Below are 8176 nucleotides of genomic sequence, written 5' to 3' on the forward strand. Positions count from 1 at the left end.
CGGGAGTGCAGTGGCCGCTCCCGGCCACCACAGCCTCGCCTGCTGGGCTCTGGCGATCCTTCCACCTCCCTTCCGAGTAGCCGGAATTACAGGCATGCACTACCACGCCCGGCTGATTTTTTAATTTATTGTAGAGATAAGGTCTCGCTTCCCAGGCAGGTCTCGAACCCGCGAGCTCAGGCAATCCACTCACCTCAGTCTCCCAAAGGAGCGGGATTACAGGCTGAGCCATCGAGCCCGGCTAATTTTTCAAATGTGTATCTTAATTTTGTCATATTATTTTTTCAAACTGTTGCTTTCCCTACCCTTTAGCATCCTGTTACCGTGTTTTGATTCATATATGGTGCTTTTATAATTAATTTTATTTCACATCGTTTGTGTTTTTATAACGTTTTTAAATTTTAAATTTAGCTAACTTTATTTTCATGTTTACATTTGCCTTTGTTTTTTGTTTTGTTTTGTTTTTAGAGTTGGAGTCTCACTCCTTTGCCCAGACTGGATGGAGTGCAATGGCATGCTCACTGCCACCCCAGCGTTGACCTGCTGGGCTCAGGCAATCCTTCCTTCTCAGCCTTGCAAGTAACTGAAACTACAGGTGTGTGCTACCACACCCAGCTAGTTTTTTGTTTGTTTGTTTTGTTTTGTTTTGTTTTCACTGTAGAGAGGAGGTCTCCCCAAGTTTCCAGGCTGGTCTGGAACAATCAGGCTCAGGCAATCATCTTGCCTCAGGCTCCCAAAGTGCTGGGATTACAGACTTGAACCACTGCCTGGCCTGCCTTTGATATTTAAGTATAGCATTTCATTGTGTTTTAAACTCAAGAATTTTAAGTTCAGTCTTAAGACTGTCAAGTTTTCAAGTCTCTGTTTTTCTCATGGAAGAATTGCACTATTACCTATGTTGATACAACTGCACAGATTGCCAGTTGCTAAGACTTCTTGCTGATGGGCAGCATGGCTAGCAGTTCTTCCCACCCCCCACCCCTGTCTTTGAATGCACAGTGTAGCATGGTTTATAGGAGTCCCACCACTTACTTCATCGTGATCAGCTGGGTTTAGCAAGTTTTGTAAGTCCTGGTTAGCCTTGTCTGCCTTGTTGGAATTTGTAAGCCTCCTATATGCTGGAATACAGCCTTGATTGTGATTTCTCTGCCCTACCAAGATAATGTAAGTGGAACACGCGATTTATTCCTGCTGACACTTCTCACTGAGAGGACAACAATAGATTTAGGCTAAGAGCATGCTATTGAGAGACCCAAGAAACCAAGAAACTTATTTGCTGTAAAAGTAGCGTTTAGTTCACTATATTTCATATATCCCCACCTCATGTTTACTATATATTTTGTGTATTCCTACCTCATGTATTTTATGACTACCTCATGTATTTTATGAAATCTTAGTACTTTGAATCCTACCTCAGACCCCGTAGAATTAGGCATATGTCGGGTTTTAAGCAGTGTTTGTATTTAGAATCCTCGGGTTAAGCATTGTCAAACCCAAACCAGTAGGCTAACTTATGCTTTTACAACGGATGTAAAGGATAAAGCGATAAGCCTCTTTCAAACATTCCTACAAGGTGGCACCAGACTTAGAGGAGCCACCTCCTCTCTAGGTGGGCTTTATCACCGGTTTATATCTCAGTGATAATTTACAGCAGTGGCTATGTAAACCTGCAGGGAACAAAGACTTTTATAAAAGTAACTGCCTTGCTATTATAAGCTTGCTATTATAAATTCCCAGAATTAGTATATGATTTTCTACGCCACATTCACTGTATGTGTTTGCAGCATTCATATTTAAAACTTTGTTAAGTTTGGCTTTTGTTGTCCCATAATGACTATGCAAAAGTTAAGCAAACAAGCTTTCCTAAGTAAGCCTTGGGCTGGATCGGTAAACTAAAAGGGCTAATGTAACCCTTTGTCTGCCGGCCCAGGTTACTTCATAAACCGAGATTGTATGGACCTAACTTATCTAACATTTCACTCGACCCATTACGTGGGTTTCTGTCAATCACGGGCAGCACCCACCAATACCAGGTATTCCCGTACCCATTAGGAGAAATTACCCAATCATGTAAAATCAAGTTTGGAGTTCTTTCCCCTCCCTCTGTAATTGTGCATAAAAACTGCTTGCCATTGTGAATCGGGGCTCTGGTCCCTGAAGCTGCTGCTTCGGGCGTGAGCCCAGACTCGAGCCTGAATAAAGACCCTCGTGTGATTGCATCGAGCTGGCTCTTTGTGGTCTCTATATCTCTCTCATTAGAGTCTCGGGTTCAACACTCACTCCTGTTTTTGAGATTTCTTATTCTGAACAAGTCTCAGTTCAGGGCTTTCTTAGAGTAACTAGTGGAGTTCAGCCACACAGTCGATTATAAGTGGACCAGTGGATGCTATTTCTTAGTTCCTGCAAGTCCAGATTTAATCTAGACCAGTACCAGGAAGGCATGCCTGCTATGTTTTAGTTTCAGTAACTTTTGGTTTCATAATAACCAATCCTACTTTTAGTGCTTGTTATGCTTGTGCATTGTAAAGAGCTGTTTCTTTCCTGATGCCTGCAAGGCTATTCGCTCTGTGCAAGCTTTTGAGAATGCTTTGAGGGAGGTGCACCGGGTTGGCGTTTTCTTGGTCGTAGTTTCAGTTGAGCCCAGCTTATGGTTTCTTGTACGTGGCGTCCAGCTGGGTGTTCATGGCTGGCAGCCCTGCTACCTTCTCCAAATGGGCAGTGTGTCACCCCCGTTAGCTGCCTACACCTGTGAATTTTACCTGTCTTAGAAGTCAGAAAACAAGATTTGGGGCGTAGCAAGTCCTGTTTCATCAGTTTCTGAGATGTCTTGTTGCAGGAGGCCCACTGAGGATTAGCAGGACTGGACTGGACACGACAACTGTAACCGCGGGACTGCGCGGATTCACAGCGTGTCCACTTTCCGCTTGTGTGGTTCCTTCTCTGTGTGTTTTTCATTTAAAATTTTCTTTCAGTGCATTTTACTCTGGAGCAATGAGTTCTTGAGTTGTTTTCTATTTGCATTTTAGAAATTTGATCCCATATTGGGTGTTTTTCACACCCCTGATATGCGTTCGCCCAGGAGTCTGGGATTCCACCTCAGTCTCAGCACTGCTTGTGCCCCGCTGGTGGCCCTGCTCCAGTCTGATGACAGTTCTTGGTGGGGGCTGTTCTCAGCACCCAACACAACGTTTCTCAGTAGGGAGCCCTTAAGCATTGTCCCCTCTCTTTCCCAGCAGAAAGTTTTGTCCTACTATTTTTAAAAATAATTATTTAAAGTCTTTACTTGTTTTCCTTTGGCTTTTATTTTCCAGGAATTCTATAAAACCAAGTAAGCATCAGAAATAAATGATTGTCCAAAGTTTCATCCCCCACTTTTTCTAGTATTCATATTAAAAAACTCTTCATGGTATAGGAAGAGGATTAATTATATATTCCTTGAATTCTCTGAAAGAACGTCCCTCCTGTAAGCCGTCTTGCTGACTATAACTGATAGAATTTGGAGCACAGTTCTCCAATTCCTTTTTAGCAAGTTTAAAACCCCAAATGTTTTCCAGAATTTGCATTTGGAATGTAAATTTGAATAAGAACAAAACTGAAGCAAAATCTAATCTGAATTAAATTTAAACTGTAATTTGCCCTTTTTATTTTTATTTTTCAAGTCCAAGATTGCATGACTAAACATCAGAATGATTGACTACTGCACGCTGTCCTGTATCATGCAGATGAAATATGTGAAAATATGCAAACATTCAGCAACCAGGGACACTGCAGCTTACAACCCATCAGATCAGTGTCATTTGCGGTGCTGCCATGGAGAAAATGCAGGCACCCAAAGGAGAGATGTGCCGCGACCAAGAGAACTCGGCAGGGCGAGATGGCAGTGCGGGGGGCCTGTGTGTGACGGCAGCAAGCGGCGTTACTGAAGACAAAAGTCCATTTGGTCACAATCACGGTGCTGTTACTGACAACTATGGACTTTGGGAAACTAGAGGTTGTGCCACCGGGAGACTCCTGCACTAAGTGCTAAGACCAGAAAGCTGCCGGCTTGGAACAGCTAGACAAAGAGCTGACGGGAGCGCCCTGTACTGTGCACCCGTGACACCGGCACTCTAGGTCCCAGGATGGAGAAAGAGACCACATGGAGAGATCGGGATGGGCTCAGGAAGCGCTGCCGCCACCGGAAAACCATTAGGTATGTACTGTAGCGAATGTGCTGATGAGAAACCGCGACCAGTGTACGGAGCGGTGCCTAGCCAGGACCCTCGCAGTCAGGAATCCGGCGGCGCTAGGACCCAGCAAGCGCCGGGCCAGACGAAAAACGGACGCGCCGCGCGAGACTGAGACACGCCCTTCCCGGCAGTAAGTGTTGCCACCAGTGGTCACTCGCCGGCTCTGGGAGAGGAGCCCAGCGTCAGTGAAACTCGGACAGGAGCGGGGCTGCGACCTCCTGACCGCGCCCTGCAGCCGGTGGACGTGCCGCCGGCGCCGCCCCACTCTGGTCCCAAGTCAGGACATCAGGACCACGAAAGCCTGTGGTTTTCCTGCCACCGGCCTGATGTGCGCTTGTCCTGTGCGTCCTTGGCTCCAGCACAAAGGAATTTCGGAGGGAGTCGCAGAGAGAGGTTTCAAGTGCAACTTATTAGAGAGAAAAGGAAAAGAAGGATAAGTCCAGGTGAGAAGGCGGGTGCCCTCAAGGGAATGGACGCCCCTTTCGGTTATCAGAGTCTTCGTATTTCCCAAATGGCGGCTGCAACCTTTGTCTAAGGTAAGCTTTGATCTCAAGCTTCAGTTCTTATCGTTTTACTCCCAAGTTTGCCGTGTCACGAGGAACTTAAGAGATAATAGGAAAAGTTGCTGTTTAAGTTTTCTCTTTGAGCACCATGCCTGTCTAACTCCCTCCTCCTGTTTTGGGTCTTTGTAGCCAGCCGCCCCATATTCCAAGGTCAGGCCTGGGGTTTCAGTCATTGTGTAGTTGTTTCAAAGCGTTATGTCCAGATAAATCAGTGCCCAGATGCCTGACCATCTGGTTTCCTAATTTTCTAAGACACCTATAAGAAACTCACTATCTATATCTAAGCTATGCTAGCTGTCCTGCCTCAGACCCCGTGCCACGCAGGAGAGGAGGTGAGGTGAAGAGGGCCCAGTGGGATGGATGGACCTGGTCCAGAACAAAGTACCAACAGGAAGTACCAACCCTGTGGATTGGAGCAGCTTCAACTTTGAAACTGTCTAAATCCCTTCACAGGCTGTCTGGGCATGGCTCATGGCCGACCTAGGATCCCATGTCCCCCTGCAGGAGAGACTTCTGGAAACTACAATGCAGGTGAACTTTTCTGGTGCTTGAATCCTTCCTTTCTCCTACTCTTTAATCAAACTAAGATCTGCTTTCTTTCTTATGAAAAATAGGGAAATAAGGCCCTGTGGTTCATGCCTGTAATACCAGCACTGTGGGAGGTAAGGCAAGAGGATTGCCTGAGTCCAGGGGTTGGAGACCACTTTGGGCTGCTTGGCAAGACCTCAACTCTAAAATAAATAATAATAGTAATAAAATAGCCAGGCATAGTGGCACACTTGTAGTTCCAGCTACTTGGAGGGCTGAGGTGGAAGGATCGCCTGAGCCCAGCAGGTTGAGGCTTCAGTGGGCGTGAGCATTCCACTGCACTCCAACCTGGGTGACAGAATGAGAACTGACTCAAAACAAAAGAAAAAGAAAGACATGGAAATATGATATTGCTGCTGCCTTGAAAGGAAACTCCTTTTCCAAATAACTTCACATTTGACAAAACAATCTGCACTTCAGAAGGTGAGTCGCCCAGAGAGACCTACAGGCCTACCAGGATCATCCTCATCCCAACTCCTCATCTTCCATCTTCACAGCTGCTATTCTCCTGCAAATCAACAATACCCATTATTAGTGGGTGAAACTAGGTGGAGGCCATCCCAGGACAAGGGCAGCGAATGCTCTGATAGGTAAGGAGACCTATTTTGGCCATGCAAATCTCACCCACTCCCAGAAGTTGGCCTCAGTCTCCCCCTCCCACCCCACCACTTCTCCAGCTAGCAAAAGCATCCCTGGCATATGAGGCCCTTCCAATTACCTCCTGGGCCTCTGAACAATAGAATGAAGAAAAACTTCATCCTTCCCACCTGAAACCCAGTCTTCCTACCTAGCCACTATTTTGAATGGAAAACTTGAACTGGAGCCCTAGGAAAGCAGCATACCTGCCAGGGCTCTTCTCCCTCCACTTCCACCCATTTCTCATCTTAACAGGAAAGCTGGGATCAGCACCCCCAGAGGGAAAGGGTTACCTGCACCATGATGGGAATCTGGATAGGCTCCTTTGGACAACATCCCTTCAGAAGCTGACATCAACTTGGTTTCAAAGTTGAGATTCTGTGTAATTCCAGTGTAGTGGGAGAGGGGTAGTGGAGTCAGGTCAGAGAGTGGTCCAGTATGGAACTGAGCCCCCAGATAGGAGTTTCTGAAACTTTCCATGTCTCAGGGGTCCCAAGTCTTGGGGAAAAAAAGTTGAAGAAGGCACCCAAGGGCCCTTGCTGGGATTGACTCAGGACTCCCAGGGACATGAAATGTCTTGACTGGTAGGTGTGTTTGGAGCAGGGTAGACAAGGCAGGTGGAAGAAGGAAAGGCTAAGAGAGTTGAGTGAGGTTCAGAGGAAAGTGCAGCTATCACCAGGACCTTGCCATGAGCTCACAGAGAAGAGACACCTGGACCGATGCCAGGGTGGAGAAACAGCATTTCCTTTGCTAAATGGAGTAATCACAGCGGCCCTGCTGAGTGCATGAGTGCCACATCTCTTTTGGAGGTCGAAGGCTTATGGGCAGGCTTGAAGATAAACCACACTTCTCCTGGTGCACCCTCATGCACGGAAAGCACTACTGCCTACCCAGCAAAGCTACCAAAGGTCCAAATCCTTTTGTGAACACTCGCGTGCCTGCACAGACCCACACACACTCCTGGGCCCTCTTTCTTCCCCTAAGGTCAATCCAAAAACAAAAAATAATTTCCCACTGATGGACCATTTTATTATGAGGGAAAGCTGTGGATAGTGCTTACAAAGCGCTCTTGAGGAACAATGTCTCCCCTGAGATTGAAGCAAATAGAGGAGTTATGGTCCTGTGACATTTCCCAGAAGATTAACCCAAGAGACATCTGAGATAAAGGAGTCTCAGGGACCCTGGGTACCCCAGGACAGTGGCAGAGGCAGCATGGGATCTGTCTGACTGCTACACATCAAATCTGACATCGGCAAGACTAGGGGCAGGGTGATGCTCAGGAGGATGTCTGTCACCAGAGGGCTCCAGTAACATGACTGCAGAGCCCACATCAAGTTTGTACCCAGGAGGCTGTGGGGAAGGCCACACTCTGAACCTGGTTAGCAGCTTTCCTCACCTGGAGGTCTGGGGTCAGGGCTTAGGGCTCCACACTCCTTGTCAAGGTGATCATAGCTAAGAAAAAGTAAACAGTTCTGGCATTGTCCAGGTGAAGTAGCTTGTAAGTGACAGAGAACATGTTCCAGTGAAAGACTTGGCCATCAAAGAAAAGTTTGAACAGATCGGGATTGAGTAACCCTAACAAGGAGATTTATAAGAAGACAAGGGTTCCTAAAACATTTTTCATAATGTGAAGACAGTTTTCTCACTGAAAAATCTAGAGGTGATTCAAAAGAGAAAGGATAAAATAAGGACAGATCTTCACTACACAGATGGGGAGGACCCTAGGTGTGCAGAGCACCATTCCAGAAAAGTTTCTCTGGTTATAGGGCACTCCTTCAGGGGCACTGGTAGAAAGGAGTTGTGCTGTGGGTGGCCAACAAGGCTGGGTTTCCTCTCTGTGGGTTCCTCTGTATTTCATGCCTTGGTTTTAAGCAGCTTGCAGGGATTCCCTGGGCTTGGGGAGGTACTTTGATCATGTTTCTCTCTATCTTTTCAAGTGCTAGCCTCTCCTGTCTGGTTCAGAACCCATTGAATCCTGCTGGTAGTGTCATCTGCCTTCTCCTGTGGTGACTGTAGCCAGTTGTGGTTTCAGCCATTGGCTTCTGAAAATGTGGGGCACGACAACATTTGTGGCCCCCCTTAAGTCCAGGAAGGGCTCCCTGCTTACTGAGACCCACTTAGCAGTCTACCACACCAGAATTCACATTCCTTCAGATCCTA

The 8176-nt window shown here is 46.8% G+C and overlaps 1 long non-coding RNA gene across 1 annotated transcript; it reads left to right on the plus strand.

Moving 5' to 3' along the window:
* Positions 1-4390: 4390 nt before the first annotated feature.
* LOC103260131 lies at positions 4391-5896 on the plus strand. Its single transcript, XR_504269.1, has 3 exons — positions 4391-4765; positions 5246-5323; positions 5801-5896. It is a non-coding gene; the product is annotated as an uncharacterized LOC103260131 (long non-coding RNA).
* The last annotated feature ends 2280 nt before the right edge of the window (positions 5897-8176 follow it).

The sequence above is a fragment of the Carlito syrichta genome, unplaced genomic scaffold, assembly GCF_000164805.1.
Source record: "Carlito syrichta isolate Samal-C Ts95f unplaced genomic scaffold, Tarsius_syrichta-2.0.1 Scaffold14294, whole genome shotgun sequence".
In the NCBI taxonomy this organism is placed as follows: domain Eukaryota; kingdom Metazoa; phylum Chordata; class Mammalia; order Primates; family Tarsiidae; genus Carlito; species Carlito syrichta.